Raw genomic sequence first — 22,114 nt, 5'->3', positions numbered from 1 at the left:
GCAAAAATACTGTTTATTACACCACGCAAGTGTGTCTAGAATCAGGTGGAAACTTTTGTTGAACAAAACCAGCTGATGGGTTTTTTTTTACTTTGAAAGGTCTCTGACATTTAAAGCATTTCAAATTTCCACACTGGGAGATCCCAGTCACAGCACTACAAAAAAGTCTAACTTGTTGTACAGCATCTAACTATTGAAATTCAAAAAAAAAGAAATTTGTGTATTTCAAAGCCTGTTAATGACAGAAGTCCAGGAGCAGGTGAATGATTTTTATGGTTCCCTATTTGAGACTGGGGTTCTCCTGTGGTTCTTGCTTCCTCTCAGGAGTCATGCATCACACCTACTTATCAAATGGGACCACACCACTAAAAGCTACGAACACCCTTGAAATGGAGCCAGGAAGAACAGGGGTGCTGCGTACGGGCAAACTACCCACACCCTTACCCTGCTCTGGTGAAATTAGTTAGAAACAGGAATGGGGCAGGAATTCCGGAATTGGAGTTCAACTGCCATTACGAAAATCTGGGCAAATTTTGTTTATCTCCCAGAGATGCTGACAAACACACTACATATTTCCATACTTTTCTGTTCCTATTCAGAATGCCAGCATACATATTTTGTTTTCATCTTAGCTCAAAGTGGAAGGTAATTCAACTCAGCTGAACAATGATTAATATTTTCGTCTCATCATAGTTAAAATGAAGCATTTGAAAATTCACATACCAAAATAATAATAAATCAGGTAGTATGTTGTAGGTTCATGTTCAGTTACTATGGCTTCGACAAGAAGAAGAGTAGCATTTTGGAATCTATCCAAGGCAGCCCAGAGCACAAGGCAATCTCCTGAAAGAAACTTACAATTAACATCTTTATGCTTAATGGAAAATTTGGTAAGATTGCCTAAATGCTGCAATGACCACAATTTTAGCTGCCTCCCTTTCCCCCAAAACATTGGGAGTGTGTTGGTAGGCAAAGGGAGTGTAATATTGAATGGCATGGCAATGGTACTGTGCAATTTATCTGCAGTGAGTTAGGCATGTAAAACCTTGGGCAGAATTTTTCCAAGACTATTGGGCAACAAAACGATTGTGATTCGCGAAACCACACTTTTCCCATACTTGGTTATTTTTTGGGAGAGTGTTGAGTTCTGTCCCAGTTCCATGGGGGGAGGGGGATAGAGCCTAACGGACTGGTAAGCCCAGCTTCACAGAGATCTGGTGCCATTTTTAAAGAGTGCAGCGATCTCTGATTGAAATTGAGGATCCTCTTCCCACCCCCACAGGCATCGGATATACCCCCAACCCCACCCCACCGCCCTCCCCCTCTCCCCCATTGAGAGAATGTTTACCCACATCCCTCCCCAACAATCGCTGGCACGCTCCCAATGGGTCTCTCTATGACCCGATTCATGACTACCTATTCATGACCAGCCTCCTTCATGCCCCACTTCATGACCCCTTAGGCTCCACCTCATGTCCCAGTCCCATTGGCACTGCCCCTGCACCTTGGCAGTGCCCATCAGGTTGGCACTACCAGATGCGCAATGCCCACTCATGTCCCCCACACCAGCCTCTGAGCCACCCCCTCCCTCAGTGAGTCCATCACTCAGATTGTGGAGACCAATAGTGATTTTCGCCAGGTTCTAGCTGCGCCCGATAGTCAGAAAATCCTGGCAGCAGGGAAGATCCGGCCTCGAATTGAGTCATAGTTAAATGCTCATTACTGGATGGGAACTAGATTATGTCTGGGAGCGGTGGATATGAAGATACCAATGAGATCTAGCGCACTCATTATGATTCTCCGGCCCTGCACCACTCTAATGCATTCTGCACCAGGCACGACAGGGCTGGAAAAATTGCAGCCTGGGTTGCTGGGCTGGGAGACAGCCTCCTGTTCAAGCATCTTTACCCAATGGTTGTCCATCCCTCCTATCCCTCCCCCTCCCCCATCCCAGCCACCTAAGTTAGTGCTCCCATTTCTACTAGCATTCCCTATTTCCCACCATGTTGAACCTGACTCTTCACATCCCTTACCAAATCCCTGCCTACCTGCCCCTGATGAAACCAGAAGCTGCCTCTGGATCAGTGATGACTCTGCTGGCATTAAACAGCTGCTGGCCATCTGAATGACCTATTGCTTTTGGAGTCAGGGCTTCCTCCCCAGTGAACAGCCCCTTCACAAAAATCACTGTGGCAATGGTCGAACCTCTTTTTCTGTGCTCTCGAATACTGGCATTTCATTCAGCTTCCGAAGGTCCTCTAAGGCCTCCTCTGGCATGGACCTATATTGAGGCCTGAATTACATGAATTGCCTGCCTACTTCCAGTGAGCAGGCTGTCAATTCCCATGACCATTTGCCACTGGGAAACTCACCCAGGAGCAGGGCCATGTCGGGGAGCATTCCAACAGGATTTTCTGCTGCCCTCCACATATAAGGAGCCAGGAAAATTCTGCCCCAGCTCTTCTCACACAACCTATCACAAATGGCTTCTGTTGGCCAGAATTAGACAGCAATGAACTGGAAGTTAATTCCTACCACATTGTAATCTTGAAAAGTATATCTTAGATGTGTTCAAAGGGCAAATTCAAATTTTTCTTTACTTGGGGATGGTGAGGAATGAGTACACTGGAAGTGGAATTTTCTCAACAGTTTATAAATAAGATCAAATGTCAGGTCGGAAATATAATAATTGGTCAATGTCCAAAACAATAAAAGGGTTTCCCCAGGGTCTCTGAATCCTTTAGGACATTATTCACTCTTAAAATAAATTATTATTTAATAATACTTACTATTATTAAGAGAATTACTATTTAAAAGGCGAAAAGCTGCAGCATGCTATGGTGCAGAGGGACCTGGGTGTCCTTGTGCACGAGTCACAAAAACCCAGTCTGCAGGTGTAGCAAGTGATCAAGAAGGCGAATGGAATGTTGGCCTTTATAGCGAGGGGGATAGAATGTAAAAGTAAGGAGGCTTTGCTGCAACTGTACAGGGTACTGGTGAGGCCGCAGCTGGAGTACTGTGTGCAGTTTTGGTTGCTGCATTTGCGCAAGGATATTTTGGCCTTGGAGGGAGTGCAGAGAAGGTTCACTAGGCTGATACCAGAGATGAGGAGGTTGGACTATGAAGAGAGACTAAATAGACTGGGTATGTACTTGTTGGAGTTTAGAAAGATGAGGGGGGATCTTATAGAGACGTATAAGATAATGAAGGGGATGGATAGGGTAGAGGTAGAGAGATTCTTCCCGCTCAGAAAGGATAGCAGGACTAGAGGGCACAGCCTCAAGATAAGGCGGGGGGGGCAGTTTAGATCAGAGTTGAGGAGGAACTTCTTCACTCAAAGGGTGGTGAATCTGTGAAATTCTCTGCCCATTGAAGTGGCGGAGGCTACCTCGCTGAATATATTTAAGTCACGGGTAGATAGGTTTCTGATAGACAAGGGAATTAAGGGTTATGGGGAGAGAGCAGGAAAGTGGAACAGATCCACTTCAGATCAGCCATGATCTTATTGAATGGTGGGGCGGGGGGGGGGTTTAAACTATAAACATTGGGGAGAGGGAATAGAGATGAGGAGACTGGGAGCGAGGAGGTTAGCTCCCAGGTAGAGAAGGACTGTAGACAGTATGAGAGGGAGGTTAGACGGGTGACGGAGAAGGGAAGTGCCCAGACCGAGGGTCTGAAGTGTGTCTATTTTAACGCCAGGGGTGTAGTGAAGAAAGTAGATGAGCTTAGGGTGTGGATTGCAGCTTGGGAATGTGATATGGTGGCCATTATAGAGACTTGGATGTCTCAGGGACAGGACTGGGTACTTCAGGTAGGACAGGGAGGGGGACAAAAGAGATGGAGAAGTGGCACTGTTGATCAGGGACAGTGTCATGGCTGCAGAGAAGGTGGATGCCGTGGAGGGACTGTCTACGGAGTCTCTGTGGGTGGAAGTTAGGAACAGCAAAGGGGTGATAACTTTGCTGGGTGTTTTCTATAGACCGCCCAGTAGTGACAGGGAAGTTGAGGTGCAGATAGGGAAACAGATCCTAAAGAGGTGTAGTAATAACAGAGTTGTCGTGATGGGAGAATTTCCCAAACATCGACTGGAACATCCCTAGGGTAAGGGGTTTGGATGGAGAGGAATTTGATAGGTGTGTTCAGGAGGGTTTCCTGACACAGCACGTGGATAAGCCTACGAGAGGAGAGGCTGTACTTGACCTGGTGCTGGCTAATGAACCATGACTGGTGACGATCTCTCGGAGGGAAAGCATCTCGGGGGTGGAGATCATAATTCTATCTCCTTTACGTTAGCATTGGGAAGAGATAGGATCAGGCAGGCTAGAAAGGTTTGTCTGGAGTAAGGGGGAATATGATGACATCAGGCAGACAATTGGATGAGTAAACTGGAAGGAGGTGTTCTTGGGGAGAAGTACTGAAGGAAGGTGGCGGATTTTCAAGGAATGTTTGACTGGAGCTCTGCATGACAACATTCCGATGAGACAAGGAGGTTTCGGTAGGTCGTGGGAGCTGTGGTGCACGAAGGTTGTGGTGAACCTGATCGGGAAGAAAAGAAAGGCGTATAAAAGGTTCAGAGGGCTAAGAGATGTTAAGGTTCTAGAGGAATATAAGGTTTGTACAAAGGAGCTTAAAAAGGAAATTAGGAGAGTCAGAAGGGGACATGAGAAGGCCTTGGCGGGTAAGATTAAGGAGAGTCCCAAGGCGTTCTACAAATATGTGAAGAGTAAAAGGATGAGAAGAGAAGGGATAGGACCTATAAAAGATGAAGGGAGAAAAGTCTGTGTGGAACCGGAAGACATGGCAGAGGTGCTTAATGAGTACTCTGCCTCGGTATTCACGATGGAAAGTGATCTGGGAGGTTGTACTACAGGTTTGCGGCAGACTGAAAAGATTGAGTATGTGGATGTTAAAAAAGAGGATGTGTTGGAACTTTTAAATTCTATCAAGATAGATAAGTCACCGGGACCGGATGGGGTGTACTCCAGGTTACTGTGGGAAGTGAGGTAAGTGATTGCAGAGCCCCTGGCGATGATCTTTGCATTGGCAATGGAGACGGGAGAGGTTCCGGAGGATTGCGGATGTGGTTCCTACTTTCAAGAAAGGGAACAGGGATAGCCCGGGAAATTACCGACCGGTGAGTCTGACCTCAGTGGTTGGTAAGTTGATGGAGAGGATTCTGAGGGACAAGATTTATGAGCATTTAGAGAAGTTTAGAATGATCAGGAAGAGTCAGCACAGCTTTGTCAAGGGCAGGTTGTGCCTTACAAGCCTAGTTGAGTTCTTTGAAATTGTGACTGAACACATTGACGAAGGAAAAGCGGTGGACGTGGTTTACATGGACTTCAGCAAGGCGTTTGATAAGGTCCCCCATGCAAGACTTCTTGAGAAGGAGAGAGGGCATGGGATCCAAGGGGCTTTGGCCTTGTGGATCCAGAACTGGCTTGCCTGCAGAACACAGTAAAAAGTCTGACAACACCAGGTTTTAGTCCAACCTATTTATTTGATAATATACTCGCAAGCTTTCGAGGTTAGCCCCTTCATCAGGTGAATTCACCTGACGAAGGGGCTAACCCCGAAAGCTTGCGAGTATATTATCAAATAAATAGGTTAGACTAAAACCTGGTGTTGTCAGACTTTTTACTGTGTTTACGCCAGTCCAACGCCGGCATACCCACATCTTGCCTGCAGAAGGCAGAGAGTGGTTGTGGATGGGTCTTTTTCTGTATGGAGGTCGGTCACCAGTGGAGTGCCCCAGGGATCTGTTCTAGGACCCTTGCTGTCTGTCATTTTCATAAATGACCTGGATGAAGAAGTGGAGGGATGGGTTAGTAAGTTCGCTGACGATACGAAGGTTGGTGGTGTTGTGGATAGTCTGGAGGGACGTGAGAAGTTGCAGCGTGACATAGATAGGATGCAAGACTGGGCGGAGAAGTGGCAGATGGACTTCAACACAGATAAATGTGTAGTGGTCCATTTTGGCGGGACCAACGGGATGCAGGAGTACGATATCAAGGGTAGGAGTCTTAGCTGTGTTGAAGAGCAGAGGATCTTGGGGTCCGGGTCCATAGGACTCTTAAATCGGCCTCGCAGGTGGAGGACGTGGTCAAGAAGGTGTATGGTGTACTGGCCTTCATTAATCGAGGGATTGAGTTCAGGAGTCGGGAGGTAATGCTGCAACTTTATAAGACCCTTGTCAGACCCCACTTGGAGAACTGTGTGCAGTTCTGGTCACCTCACTACAGGAAGGATGTGGAAGCTATTGAGAGGGTGCAGAGGAGATTTATAAAGATGTTGCTTGGATTGGGAGGCATGCCTTATGAAGATAGGTTGAGGGAGCTAGGCCTCTTCTCCCTGGAGAGTCGAAGGTTGAGAGGCGACCTGATAGAGGTTTATTAAATGTTGAGAAGAATAGATAGGGTGGATTCTCGGAGGCTATTTCCCAGGGCTGAAACGGTTGCTACGAGAGGACACGGGTTTAAGGTGCTGGGAAGCAAGTACAGAGGAGATATTAGGGATAAGTTTTTCACTCAGATGGTGAGTGAGTGGAATCAGCTGCCATCGGTGGTGGTAGAGGCGAACTCGCTGGGGTCTTTTAAAAGACTTCTGGATGAGTATATGGGATCTAATGGCATTGGAAGTTACAGATAGTTCTATGGCTTGGTAGGTATAGATGTGATCGGCACAACTTATGGACCGAAGGGCCTGTTTGTGCTGTAGTGTTCTATGTTTTATTTCTTATGTTCTTAAATGCAAGATGTAACAAAGCCAAAGACAGAAATAAAACAAAATATCTATACTCAAAAATGAATTGATTATCCTCAGGAACATACTTTCTAATATGAAACACACTGTGTTGTCCTCATGGTCCAGCAATGAATTGAAAGTCACAATTCCATCTAAACAAAAGCATTGTTTAAAGGTGTTAGCAGCTCAAGCAGGATTAAAAATCGCTAAACTTAAATTAGTTGTCACAACTAAATGGTAAAATCAAAAATACTGGGGAAGAATTGTTGCACAGGTACTCTTGATCATTTCTTGTGATAAATTCACTTCATGCTCATTGACATCTTTTAGTTAGTCTTCATGGTATGACAGAAAACTCCTTACTTTGGCACACTCTGAAAAGGGCTGATTTTCCACCACGTATGAAAGCTGGAAATAATGGCAATCGAGTCAGATCGCCACTCCATTCCTATTTCTTGTGAGACATTTTCTTTAATCCCATTTTGCCTGACATTCCAACTCAAGCTGAGGAAGGTCCAGACAGTGCAATACATTCCCAGTACCAAAGGTCGAAGACAGACCGATTGGGTGTAAGGAAGCCACACCCCACTTTTTACAGCATTTACCGTAAACAAAGTAAATTAAAGGTTGGGCCAAATCTAAAGATCCTGTCAGGGCAGGGAAAAGGTAAGTGTATAAGGTAGATAGGTATAATTTGGGGAGGTTGGGATTTTGGATTGAGGGGTTGGGCTATACCTCAATGCGTGTTGAAACAGACCTTGGTAAGGGGGGTTAGTTTGGTCTTGGATGGAGTGGGTTCAGGCCTTGAGGGAGGTTGGGTCAGGTCTGGGGGAGAGGGTTGGAGAACGATGCAGGCTAATAAGGAGATGATAATGCAATCAAATTATGTTCCTGAGTTGAATGTTGGGAAGCGTGGCATGCCCAGTCATTGACAGGAGAAGAGACAATCATGTCAGCGTAGCAGGGGTGATTCTCCCATTGCGCCATGCTAATATTTAACACACTACACTAATTACCTATTATTTAGCGTGGCAGGCCAGGGGAATCAATTCACTCCCACTGCACGCGCATCTTCCAGCGCTGCATATCCAGCGCGGTTGGGACCACACTGGAAACCGGCAGTAGCAGCAGGTAAGTGATTTAAATCTTATTTTAATGTTATTTAACTGCACTAGCATTTCCCACCCTGGCAGTACAATTTCACTCCAGCAGGGTTCATACTAGCTGCCCATTATCTGGGAACTAGCGGGAGACCCCAGTGGAGTGAAGGGCAGACAAGCAGGGTCCTCCAGGGAGTCAGGCGACAGGGCGTGGTGCCCTTTGAGCATGGGCATCCTGACAGTGCCAGCCTGTGCTCTCTGGCATTGCCCAAGGGGCAAAGTACCCATGCCCGGGGATACCTATGAACTGCCCATTGCGCATGGGGGAATGCAAGGGATGGGGTCTGCTGGGGGCTGGGCCCTAGGGGGCAATCAGCAGGAGTGGGGGGTCCTGCTGCCACTCTGCATGGGGAACCGGAGGGAGGGCAGCGATCGGGGCGGCTGGGGAGGGTTGGACTGCCGGTGGTGGTGGTAGGTAGGTAGGGTATTCGTCTCCTGGGAGGACAGCGGAGACGTTCTGCCAGGGCAGGATCTGGTGGGAGGTTTGTCACTACTGGGGGAGGGGCTGGAAATCGGGGCTGGCCTGCAAATGGATGAGGGGCAGTGATCGAGCCATGGGGAGGGTGGTTGGAAGGGCAGCACTGCCAGGGTCCCAGGCTATCTAGCGATCAAGCTGACCAGAAAACTGCAGACTGAAAGTTCCAATGTCTGCACAGAACTAACAGCCTCCAGTATGAATAAGCCCCCCCCCAAACCGAGTTTTTAATTACAATCACGATTATGATCTCTACATTGCACAGAGTTTGGGAGATTCAAGTCTGAACTCCCACTGAAAAAAGCAATTGTGATTTACTATGAATTCAGTACTCAGAACTTTTTTTGAGAGAATCGCTCCAACAATTTGGGACTTTTTGCAAGAATTTCCACCATTGTTGCTAAACCTGCCTGATGAAAATGGAACGGAAATTCTGATCATATGATTCAATCAATGTAGTTATTTTTAAAACTTAATTCACATACAAAACAGTCATGGTAGGATTTGATCTCAAGATTATTTGTCTGGACTTCAACATTATGAACATCATTATTTGCATCTGGGTTTGAGTCTAACAAATAATGGAGGAATTAAAGATGTAAGCCTCTCATTGTCACCATCTTCCTTTTAAAATTCTTACATTGTCCTTTCCCAAATTTCTTTTGAAAATTCATATCACCCACAATAACTGCCCTTTCCTTATCTGGCCAGTAACATTTGCAATTGTTTCTGGCTCACCCAACTGTTTTCTTATTCTGATGTAAGTGGCACATGAAGCAATAACACTCGCAATTTATTTATTTGTGTGATCTTGCCAAGCAAAATATTCTAAATTCTAGACATCAAAATTCAAAGATTACACATCATCAGCTTTGTTATTCATGTTTACAGACCTTTGATAGTGCCAAAGAAGATCATTGCTTTGTGCTTGCCTCCCCCAATGACAAATAGATTTTCTTCATTGTGAATAGTAAGAAAAACTGGAATCAGTTTTTCCACACATACAGAGCTCAACACACGGTGCCATCTGTCTGCAAAATATAAAAGGAAATGCACAAGACAGTGAAATTAAAAAAACACTTACTTGAGATTCAAGTTATGATTTCCCATTCAGAGACCAAGGATGGGGCTTTCCGACCTTCCAAAGCATTTTTGTTGGAGGCAATGTCGCAGGCAGCTTCCCATTGGACACACCCTTCAACACCAGAAAACCTGTGGTGGGGATGTGCCATGAGTGGGACCATAAGATCTCGTTGGCATAAATGGCAGCAAGATTTCGGTGCAATTTATGGTTCTGTGACGCATTGGATAAATATATCCAAACTGTGGTACTGATCCAATATTGAGCAGGAAGATTTGAAATTTGACCACCGGTAGGTGTTGAATTAACTGACAATTGCATGCAAACATACATTGACCAATATCAAATGTAGAGGTAATCCAAAGAACTGTAAGCAAGTGGAGCCACAAAATTTAAGCCTTAAAGAACGGTGCAGGCTTCAACATTTGTTCCAGCCACAGATATCAAACTCATGTGAACTGACACGATGATCTCACAATCCAATTCCATGAAGCAGCAGCTTTCCTCATTATGGAAGACCAATTAAGAATTAAACTTGATTTTTGCATACACCATCTTGAATTTATGTATTTCAGACAGCAAACCATGAATTCTATAGATCACTTTGTGAGCCACAACAGAAATATGAGGCACGATTGTGACTTTTCAGAACGTAGCATCCATATTAGGAGTAAGCTGAATGCAGAACTGAATGACAGAGAAAGATTTGGCCTAATCCGTAAAATGCAGTATCACAGTGATTGGTGTAGCTCCATCACCTGCGTCGTCTAAAATGATAGCACTTTATCTTTGTACCCAAAGCTGAAAGTGGCATTGAAACAATGGGCAGAATTCTCCCAAAAAACAACGTGAGAATAACGGAGTGATCCACGCCAGTGTCTCAGCTGCAGTCCGTACCACAGTCCTTCACACTATCAGTTTTTTGGTGATTGGGAGTTTTGTGCGGTACCAGGAGAATGGTGCCTAAATGAGTTGGTGAGCCCAACTTCAGAGTACTCGAGCGCCATTTTGCAAGACAGCCACAATCACACAGTGCACTGGGAGACCCCCCTCCCTCTTCCCACAAAAATGGGACTCCCCTCTCCACAGACATGGGACCACCCACTCTCCAACATGTGTTGCCGCATCAGGGCCTACTCTATGAGTCCCCCGCTTGACCACTGACATACCCCACCCCCCATCATGACCCCAACATGATCCACCCTTGCACAACCACCCAGCTATCATGGCCCCCACTTAGGCCCTTTCCCCTTGCACTTCTCTGGCACACTGGTGTTGCCCAACTGGCACTGTCAGGATGTCCAGTGGCCACAACCACTGCCACTGGCTCAACAGCCAGTGAGTCAGCTTCAGAGTACTCATGAGCCATTTTGCAAGGATGCCTGATCTCACAATGCACTGGGAGATGCTCTTGCTCATACCATGGACACTGGGACCTCCCCCCAACTTTCATCAGTGGCATGTTCCCCCACCCCCTCCCCAACATGGGTCGTGAGCATCGCGGTCTTTCCAATTAGTCTCCCTGCCCGGCCCGTGAGTTGAGCCCCATCAGAACCGCCTACATGATCCACTCCTGCATAACCCACTCCCCCCCCACCCACTCTCAGTCAGACACGAACCCCTACAGCCACCCCCCAAGTCATCGCCAACACTCTGATTCCACCCCCTCAGCACTGTCCCTAACACCTGGCACTATAGGGCTGTCCAGTGGTCACTGTCAGGCACCTCTAGTGTGCCAAGTAGGCACTGCTCGATGGGCACTGCCTGGCCATGCCCCCAATCACCCATCTTCAGTGGCCTCCAAGCCCCCTAGCATGACCGAGCCAGGTCTCTGCTATTGGAAACCAATCGTGTTTCTCACCATCATGGCGCCACACGCTAAGGCCAGTGAACTCCGTGCACTGAAATCTGAATGGGCCAATCAGACTTCCACCCTTGATGAAATTCCAATCTTATGCAAAGCCTTGCATGGATATATAGCTGCGGCCTTTGCCACTAAGCTTTAATTAAACCCGTCAGCCAGTTAAGCTACCAGGTGTCAGCCACATATTAGTAAAGGGAGACTGACCTTGTACTAAAATCAGTACACACTCCATGGCAGGGTCATTGCTTACTACGGACACCCCGACACCCTTTCCATCTCCAGTTAACATACAGGCCAGTGTTTTACTCACTTGCAACCCAAGAGCAATTTTACACTTAGATTTACACCTTGAGAGTGCACCTGGTGGATGGTGTCCGTGATATCACAATGTCATTGAGGTCAAGACATTTTAAAGACTCGCAATTTCCCTCCAGTGAGACTTGAGTCAAAACTACATTAATAAAATGTGAAAATTTTAAAGGTGAACAGTGACACAGTGGTTAGCACTGCTGCCTCATAGCACCAGGGACCCGGGTTCAACTCCAGCCTTAGGTCACTGTCTGTGTGGAGTTTGCACACTCTCCCCATGTCTGTATGGGTTTCCTCCGGGTGCTCCTGTTTCCTCCCACAATCCGAAAGACGTGTTGGTTAAGTGCATTGGCTAAGCTAAATTCTCCCTCAGTGTCCCCTGAAAGGCGCTGGAGTGGCAACTAGGGGATTTTCACAGTAATACATTGCAGTATTAATGTAAACAGACTTATGACACTAATAAAAACTTTAACTTTAAATCTCCATTTGTAACTTTGCTCAAATATTTTGGAAGTATCAGGTTGTTGTCCATTTATTTGATGGAAATACATAAATATATGCAAAGGTATGACTACGATGTTGTGGCTATTGCAGAGACACGTTTAGAACAGGAACAGGAATGGTTGTTGGAAGCTCCAGGGTATATATATTTCAGTAAGAGTAGGGAAGGTGGTAAAAGAGGTGGAGGAGTAGCATTGTTAATAAAGGATAGTTTAATGGCTGCAGAAAGATAGTTTGAGGGGGATCTGCCTTTTGCGGTAATATGGGCTGAAGTTAGAAATAGGAAAGGAGCAGTCATATCGTTAGGAGTTTTCTATGGGCCCTCAAATACTGATAGAGATGTGGACGAAGAAATTGCAAAGCAGATTATGGATAGGTGTGGAGGTCACAGGGTAATTGTCATGGGTGACTAACTTCCCAAATATTGATTGGAACCTTTATTGGTCAAATAGTTCTAATGGGGCAGTTTTTGTACAGTATGTGCAGGAGGGTTTCCTGACACAATATGTGGATAGGCCGACAAGAGGTGGGGCCACATTGGGCTTGGTACTGGGTAATGAACCGGGCCAAGTGTTAGATTTGTTTGTGGGAGAGCACTTTGGAGATAGCGACCACAATTCGGTGCCTTTCATTATTGCAATGGAGGGGGATAGGGCCATCTGGCAGGGCAAGGTTTATAATTGGGGGAGGGGTAATTATGATGCAATTAGGCAAGAATTAGGGAGCATAAGATGGGAACAGAAACTGTCAGGGAAAGGCACAAATGAAAAGTGCAGCTTGTTCAAGGAACAAATACTGCGATGCCTTGATAAGTATGTCCCTATCAGCTAGGGAGAAATGGCCGAGTGAGGGAACCATGGTTCACAAAAGAGGTTGAATGTCTTGTCAAGAGGAAAAAGAAAGCGTATGTAAGAATAAGAAAACAAGGTCCAGTTGGGTTGCTTGAGGGTTACAAGATTGCAAGGATTGAGCTAAAAAAAAAGGCTTAGGAGAACTAGGAGGGGGCATGAGATATCCTAGACGAGTCAGATCAAGGAAAACCCCAAGGCTTTTTGCTCTTAGGTGAGAAATAAAAGAATGACCAGGGTGAGGGTAGGGCCAGTCAAGGATACAAAGAACAAAGAACAACCCAGCACGGGAAACAGGCCCTTCGGCCCAACGAGCCCGCGCCGCCGCATCACCCTACACCTATTCTACCCTGCATGTCTACGAATGGGACCCTACTCAGTCAGATTCAGGGAAGAAATAGTGTCAATTTGGTAGAAACCGATTAGCCTAAGAGCACATCTTTGGGGTGTGGGAGGAAACTGGAGCGCCCGGAGGAAACCCACGCAACCACAGGGAGAATGCGCAAACTCCCACAGACACAGGCCCAAATCCATGTATCTGCACAGCTAGCAGTGCTAGTCACTGAGCTGTTGCGGCGCCCGTCTATCGGTCCAGGATCAAGCACACACACCGACATGAAGTACTAGGCCACTCCTGGACTTCCAAGAGCAGCCCACGCACGACCCGCCGTGTGCATGCCCCTCGCTTGACACGAGGTGGACCTCCACCTGTGGAATAAAGACAAAAAATATTAATCATACAGCCTGCCCTTCCGGTGTCTCCCGAGGTTTAACCCTATTTAATAGCCCCTACCATATCCCTCCATCCTCGTTTCACTCATGTGCCTATCTAACTGCATCTTAAACGAGTCCAACGTTCCTGCCTCCACCACCCTACTCGGTAGCGCATTCCAGACCCCCACAACTCTCTGCGTAAAGAACCTTCTTCTTACCTCCAAATTATACCTCCCCCCCTCACCCTTAAGTGATGACCTCTCGTGTTCGTACCCAGTCTAGGGAGCAGTCTCTCACTATTAACTCTATCTATTCCCTTCAGTATCTGATATACCTCTATCATGTCCCCTCTCAATCTCCGTCTTTCCAAGGAGAATAGCCCCAGTCTCTTCAATCTCTCCTCGTAATCCAGTCCCCCCATGCCAGGCAACATCCTGGTAAACCTCCTCTGCACCCTTTCCAGAGACTCCACGTCCTTCCGGTAGTAAGGTGACCAGAACTGGACGCAGTACTCCAAATGCGGTCTAACCAACGTTCTGTATAACTGAAGCATTAGACGGCAGCTTTTATACTCTAAGCCCCTTCCTATAAAGGCTAACATCCCATAAGCCTTCCTAACAACGTTCTCCACTTGTGACGCAAGCTTCATGGATTTGTGAACCTGCGCTCCCAGGTCCCTCTGTACGTCTATACTCCTAATCGGCCTACCTTTTATCACATAGCTCCTCTCTGCATTATTCCGTCCAAAATGCATCACCTCGCATTTGTCAGGATTAAATGCCATCTGCCACCTATCTGCCCACTGCACCAACCTATCTATATCCTGTTGTATCACCTGACAATCCAGTTCCGTACCCGCCAACCCTGCCATCTTGGTGTCATCAGCAAACTTGCTGATCACACCACCTACGCTCTCTTCCAAGTCATTTATGTAGACTACAAAGAGGAGAGGTCCCAGTACTGAGCCCTGCGGCACACCACTGGTCACTGGCCTCCAGCCCGACAAGGTACCCTCCACAACTACCCTCTGTCTCCTATTGCCCAGCCAGTTCTCAATCCACCTAGCTACCTGGCCTCGTATCCCATGCGCCTTAACCTTTTCTACCAGCCTACCGTGAGGGACTTTGTCAAATGCCTTACTGAAATCCATATAGATGACATCAACGGCTCTCCCATCGTCAACCGTTTTTGTCACCTCCTCAAAGAATTCCACCAGATTCGTAAGGCAAGACCTCCCTCTAACAAAGCCATGTTGCGTATCCCTAATCAGATCGCAACGCTCCAAATGCTCATACATCCTACCCCTAAGTATTTTTTCCATTAACTTCCCTACCACCGACGTCAAACTCACCGGCCTATAATTCCCAGGGTTATCCCTACTACCTTTTTTGAACAACGGGACCACATTTGCTACCCTCCAGTCTTCTGGGACCTCACCTGTGTCCAAAGAAGAGACAAAGATTTGCGCCAGAGGCCCAGCAATTTCATCTTTCGCCTCCCTAAGCAGCCTGGGATAAATACCATCAGGCCCCGGAGCTTTATCCGTCCTTACGCTACCTAAAAGCCCTAGCACTTCCTCTCTCGTAATAACTATATCCTGCAACTGAACCTCCGCTCCCTCCAAGATAGTAGCAGGAACTTGTGCATGAAGTCAGAGATAGGAGGGGCGATGAATGATTACTTTTCTCCAGTGTTCACCAAGGAGGGGCGCCATGTTTTTGAGGACGAGAATGTGATACAAGCTGATAGGATGGAGGCAGATGTTCTCAGGGAAGATGTATTAGCAATTTTGAAAAAACTGAGGGTTGATAAGTCCCCTGGGCCAGATGTGATATATCCTAGGATTCTTTGGGAGGCAAGGGAGGAGATTGCAGAGCCTTTAGCTTTGATCTTTGGGTCCTCACTGTCCAAGGGGATAGTCATGATGTGGATATGCCGGCATTGGACTGGCGTAAACACAGTAAGAAGTCTGACAACACCAGGTTTTAGTCCAACCGATTTATTTGATAATAGACTCAAAAGCTTTCGGGTTAGTCCCTTCGTCAGGTGAATGGAGAGTTCTGGCCTCAGACAGAGCATATACAGCACAGACAGTCTGTGTTTATATGCTCTGTCTGAGGCCAGAACTCTCCATTCACCTGACGAAGGGACTAACCCGAAAGCTTGTGAGTCTATTATCAAATAAATCGGTTGGACTAAAACCTGGTGTTGTCAGACTTTTTACAAGGGGATAGTGCCAGAGGACTGGAGAATGGTGTTCCTCTATTCAAGAAAGGAAATAGGAATGTCTCTGGTAATTATAAACCGGTCAGTCTTACTTTGGAGGTTGGTAAGTTAATGGAAAAGATCCTGAGGGATAGGATTTATGACCATTTGAAAAGATGCAACTTAATCCAGGATAGTCAACATGGATTTGTGAAGGGTAAGTCTTGCCTCACAAATTTGATTGAATTCTTTGAGGTAACTAAGTGTGTGGATAAAGGTACAGCAGTTGATGTCGCATACATGGATTTTAGTAAGGCGTCTGATAAGGTTCCCTACGGTCAGTTCATGAAGAAAATAAGGAGGCGTGGGATAGAGGGAAATTTGGCCGATTTGATAAGTAACTGGCTATCTCATAGAAGGCAGAGGGTGGTGGTGGATGGAAAATTTTCAGACTGGAGACCAGTTACCAGCAGTGTACCACAGGGATTAGTACTGGGTCCTCTGCTATTTGTGATTTTTATCAATAACTTGGAGGAGGGGGCTGAAGGGTGGGTCAGTAAATTTGCTGATGACATCAAGTTTGGTGGAGTAGTGGATGAGGTGGAGGGCTCTTGTAGGCTGCAAAGAGACATTGATAAGATGCAGAGCTGGGTCGAAAAATGGCAGATGGAGTTTAACCCAGACAAGTGCGAGGTGGTTCATTTGGTAGGACAAATTTGAATGCGGATTATAGGGTCAACGGTAGGGTTCTGAGGAATGGGGAGGAACAGAGAGATCTTGGGGTTTATATCCAAGGACCTCTGAAGATTGCCACTCAAGTGAATAAAGCCGTGAAGAAGGCCTATAATGTATTAGCATTTATTAACAGGGGGTTAGAGTTTTAAGAGCGGTGGAGTTATGCTGCAACTGTACAGGATCTTGGTAAGACCACATTTGGAATATTGTGTGACCTGTTCTGGTCACCTCACTACAAGGAGGATGTGGAAGCACTGGAAAGAGTGCAGAGGAGATTTATCAGGATGTTGCCTGATTTGGAGGGAGCTAGGGCTTTTCTCTTTAGAGCAGAGGAGGATGAGAGGCGACTTAATAAAAGTTTATAAGATGATGAGGGGGATAGATAGAGTGGACGTTCAGACACTATTTTGACAGGTGGATATAGCTATTACTAGGCGGCATAACTATAAGGTTCACGGTGGGAGATATAGGAGGGATGCCCAAGGTAAGTTCTTTACTCGGGGTGGTTGGGGAGCGGAATGGACTGCCTGCCGTGACAGTGGAGTCAGACACTTTAGGAACTTTCAAGCAGTTATTGGATAGGCACGTGGAGCACACCAGAATGACAGGGAGTGGGATAGCTTGATCTTGGTTTCGGACAAAGCTCAGCACAACATCGAGGGCCAAAGGGCCTGTACTGTGCTGTACTGTTCTATGTATCTATGTATACTACATCAGGACAATTACTTTGCTTCCAATTCAGCCGATCGACACTTCCCCTGTCCCACATGTTTGATTATGGACTGTACCTGATCCTTGATTTACATTGCGAAGTAAGGTAAAATTTCCTCTGAAGTAATACATTAGTTGATTCTGCCGGATAAACAACATACTTTCTGTAGCAATGGCATCGTGCACGGTGGCAGAGTACACTCCCTGTGGACAACTAAGGGAGCCAATCCAACAACTGTCAATGCTCACCTGAAAACAAAACAGATATAAAGTGTGATTCTACAATCAGTGAACCGTAACATCATACCGGACCGGATTTTTCAGCTGTGCTCACCCCAAGACCAGAAAATCCTGCCCGAGATCAACGGGTCTTTGCATGGTTCATGCCCCACCCGCTACAATTCCCTCAGCAGGCGGGACAAGAAAACTTCAGCCAGTTTAAGCATGCTAAGACCCATCTTCCAGTGTTTGGACTGGAAAATGCCCTGGTTTAAGTGTCATCCTGTGGCAAATGTTATTCACTCAAGCTAGAATTGTCATAAAAGGTTTGAGATCATGTGACTTCGATAGAAAAGTGCAGCAGGATTATAATGTTGGCAGTACTCATCATTGGCTATTTATATACATGTATAATATAAATATGCTTTTCAGAAGGTTTCACATAAAACTGAAAGTCACCTCCAAAATAGTAAAATCCTCAAATTCAGTAGTAGACAAGAGGACAACCTTGCGATCAGTAACTCCTCCGAGTATTTGAACTGGACTATTTTCAGGCAAATACCAGAGTGGATTTGACGGATTGGGAATAGGAACTAAATTCCCAATTTCTACAACCTAAAAAGGAACAAAAATCAACTAATTTCAAGTCATGTTTCAGATCATGTTTGAAGTTTAACAAAACCAAATTTACTATAGTCTTTCTTGTATGAAAACATTACTTGGTAATTAAACTCTTACTACTGACTTCATTCATAAAAACTTTTCTTGCTATAATTTTAATTAAATATATATTTTTATATAAAAAAATTGTATAAAAATATTTTGCCCTTCTTAGTTGGTGAGAACCTCTCTTCTTCAAAGAGAAGTTTATTCCACTGGTGATAAATAACTCCAATTACTAAACCTTAATTTACCATTAGATATCAAATCCTTTTTAACTATACTATTCCTCAATAATTTTCAATACAATTTTAGTTAATTAAATGTGATGGCTTGATTATTTTAGAAAGATTTACAGATTATGCATCACAATAATCTGGCAATGAGAAGGGTTCAGGTTGTTGCCATCTTCTCCATCTCTAAAGTTCCTCTAGTCCCTTGTATTTCTCTAATCTCTTGTTCTTCTTCAATCTTTCATACTTCTTCACTCTTTCTGTACATCAGCCTCTCCCATCTTGGGAAAGGTGCACTGAATGGCATGAATTTTGATCAGGGGACGGAGATCCAGGAGTCCAACCCAACAGCCCCAGAGCAAGGTTGAATGCAGTCACAGGGGTTGCCCATTGCCACGGTCCAGCTTGGTTCTCCGGTACTTCATCCCAATTGTTTTATTAAATTAGGTCCTCTAGCCCTTATTCTTCACAGCCCATCACCGCCTCTCTTTGAGCAGTGAATCGAATTGTGAATTTACAATTCTTAAAATTGATAATGATAGCTTGCGGAAATCAGCTAAGCAGCACTAATGCTATTAATAGCACAAGGATGTCAACAAACAGCGATTGAAACTGCTAAAAAGTTTATTTCAACTCTCACAGACTCAAGCAGACAATGCAAGGACATGGGGAAAAGGCTGGAATATGACATTAAGTAATGATTATTTTTGGAGAGCCATTAGACACAATGGGGGTGATCATGCCCCACTAGCCGACGGGCATGGTACTGGAGGAGATGATAAGATCGCAATAGAGCCAAAAAATTAGGTTTGCACCCAATTCCTCGCCTCTTGCAATCTTACCAGCGCCACACATCCGGTGCGATCAGCTTCGCACCCATTTCCAGCATGAGACCGAATAAATTAATTAAATTTAATTTAAATACATTGAACATGTGATTAGCGAGCCAGGACATTATTGTCTGGACTCACTTTCCAGTGTGGTCTTGTCGGGGGAGGATCTCTCCGGTGAGAACCACTGCTGATCCTCGCCAATGTGATGGCCTTGCCAGTATACCTAGAGACCACTGAGGTGCCCCGGAAGACCAGAAGCAAGGTGGGGTGCCCTTAGGCACCGCCCACCAATACTCTGGCATTGCTCACCGGGCACCTGGCAGTGCAAAAGAGGGGCGGGGGGGGGGGGGGGGGGGGGGGTGATCAATCAGACCAGAGGGGATGAACTTATCTACAGTGGTGACCACTTGCAATTGGAAGGGGGAAGGCCCACTGACACTCTGCAATGGCGACTATGAGGGGAAGGGGGGATGGATCGGTCCGGACGGGGATCAATCTTTCCAGGCTGGGGGAGGGGTTCAGTCTGTCCAGGCCAGGTGGGGCTGATGATAGACCGTGGGCCCCCATGATAGTTGGGGTGGGATGGGGGAAGGCTGCTTTAGGCCACAGAGACCAGCTGAAAGCAACAGAGACTTTGACAGTTCTCTCTTTACTGCTCAGAGGAGAGACTTGCACACATACAATTACGCCCTCTGCTGCTATCAGCTGGCTTTCTGACAAATTAAGCCCTGCCCTCTCCCCGTACAAGCAAGAAACAATTTTCAGCATTTTATAATGCACTAAGTACAGATGGAGCAGCACACTGGTTAGCACTGCTGCCTCACAGCACCAGGGGACCGGGTTTAACTCCAGCCTCTGTCTGTGTGGAGTTTGCTCATTCTCCCAATGTGGGTTTCCTCCGGGTGCTCTGGTTTCCTCCCGCACTCCAAAGATTTGCAGGTTATGTTGATTGGACATGCTAAATTGTCCCTTACTGTCAGGGGATTGCAGGGATAGGGCCTGGGTGGGATTATTCTAAGTGCAGGCTTGATGGGCTGAATAGTATAAGGGTGGCACAGTGACACAGCAGTTAGCACTGCTGCCTCACAATGCCAGGGAACCCGGGTTTAATTTTGAACTCAGGTATCTGTCTGTGTGGAGTTTGCATGTTCTCCCTGTGTCTGCATTTCCTCTGGGTATTCCAGTTTCCTCCCATGATCCAAAGATGTGTGGGCTAGGTGGACTGGCCAAGCTAAATTGACCCTTAGTGTTAGGGGGACTAGCAGAGTAAATACATGGGGTTACAAGGATAGAACTTAGATTGGATTGTTGTCAGTGCGAGTTCAATGGGCCAAATGGCCTCTTTCTGCACTGTAAGGATTCTATGATTCTACGTGGACTTGTCAAAAAAAAATCCGAAACTGTCCCGTTTTCACGCTTGTTCTGGACTTAGAATATCTTTTCATAAGATCGTCCATGATAGGTCAAATTGGTTCTTTCTGCACTGTAACAGTTCAGTGATTCTGTGATCTCAGGACACACTTGGATACCACTTACTGTTTAAACAGACACCCTTTACTCTTGCATTCTCCTTTCTATTTTGCAGCCATCTTTAACTCCTGCCTGACACCACACTCCACCACCTTAGCCTTTGTCGTGTATCTCTCTGCTTCCTACTATCAAGACACTTTCTAATCTAACTTGCAATTTGTTATTAATTTCACATAGCTAATATTTTTAATATTAGCATTGTGGCTTATCAAATCTGTTTATAATAAATTTTGCTACGCATGTTGCACACTTGGGTGTCACCATTCTGCTTTCTGTGGCTTGGTGTCTCAGTACTAATAGGAAGTTACCTGCCAAAAGAATCACATCTGCAGTTGCCCACTTCTACCATGAGATCATCTTCTTCTTCAGTGACCAGAACGATTGTCTACCTAAGAAACTGGGTATCACTGGTCACGGGTTCTGTGGGCCCTTGCGTGGCTGATGAGCCTAATCCTAAAGCTGCAACTTCGACTGCACAGTTGGCAGTTGTTTCCGGGAGATGGGTTTGATTCTTGGACTTGCTGGCATTCCTTTCTCAGACTTATTTTGGGCCTTCGGATGTCCTCGAAGAATTGTGTCGCTTCAATCAAGAGGTTGCTCCAAGTAGGTCTCCCAGGTGTTGACATCTATGTTGCATTTCCTGAGGCAAGCCTTCAGGGTGTCTTTGAAGCACTTCCTTTGTCCTCCTCTAGTTCTATCCATGTGATAAAACTCCATTAATTCCATAAGTTGCAGATACCAATGCTATGCCTAAAGCAAGAAAGAAAATAGCTTTGCCCTGACATTACTTGGGCATAGGATAGCTACAAGCTTATTCCGAGAACCTAAAAAGATTATAGAATCGGGATCCTTAAACACACTCAAACTACATTTCCCTGTGCATTATTTTTAATCCATTTAAAATAAGCATGACTCAATGTTACACGCAAAGGAATATACCAAAAATATTTTAACGATTTAAAGACTGCAAACTGGTAAACGTCCACCCATATCTCCTGAAAGTCTTTGTTCATTGATTATCTTTTCCAGGAATCACATTAAATTGTTGTAATATGGTTCAATGCCATTAAAGCTATGATGATTATTCCTTATTGTCAAAATGCTCATCAGATGAACATTAATCACATCTTTATAATTTTGTTGAGTATTGAATGAGTGTGAAATATTTAATCTAATACACCCTTCACTTAACCACAATACAGGTGGGGGCTTTAAATAATATTCTTAAATCATAAAGAGAAAAGGCTGGAAATACTTGTCATGTGTCTGGCATCAACTATAGGGAGGGAAAC

General features: G+C 45.6%; 1 long non-coding RNA gene across 1 annotated transcript; it reads right to left on the bottom strand.

The window, feature by feature from the left end:
* Positions 1 to 9,159: 9,159 nt before the first annotated feature.
* On the bottom strand, positions 9,160 to 18,177 carry LOC145362281 (uncharacterized). Its single transcript, XR_013889968.1, has 3 exons — positions 18,026 to 18,177; positions 17,425 to 17,596; positions 9,160 to 9,410 (listed from the first exon to the last, which is right to left on the bottom strand). It is a non-coding gene; the product is annotated as an uncharacterized LOC145362281 (long non-coding RNA).
* Positions 18,178 to 22,114: the final 3,937 nt, after the last annotated feature.

Source organism: Carcharhinus amblyrhynchos, unplaced genomic scaffold (genome assembly GCF_965287045.1).
Source record: "Carcharhinus amblyrhynchos unplaced genomic scaffold, sCarAmb.v2.hapA scaffold_37, whole genome shotgun sequence".
Taxonomy (NCBI): Eukaryota; Metazoa; Chordata; class Chondrichthyes; order Carcharhiniformes; family Carcharhinidae; genus Carcharhinus; species Carcharhinus amblyrhynchos.
This window is presented reverse-complemented; position numbering and strand designations above follow the sequence as displayed.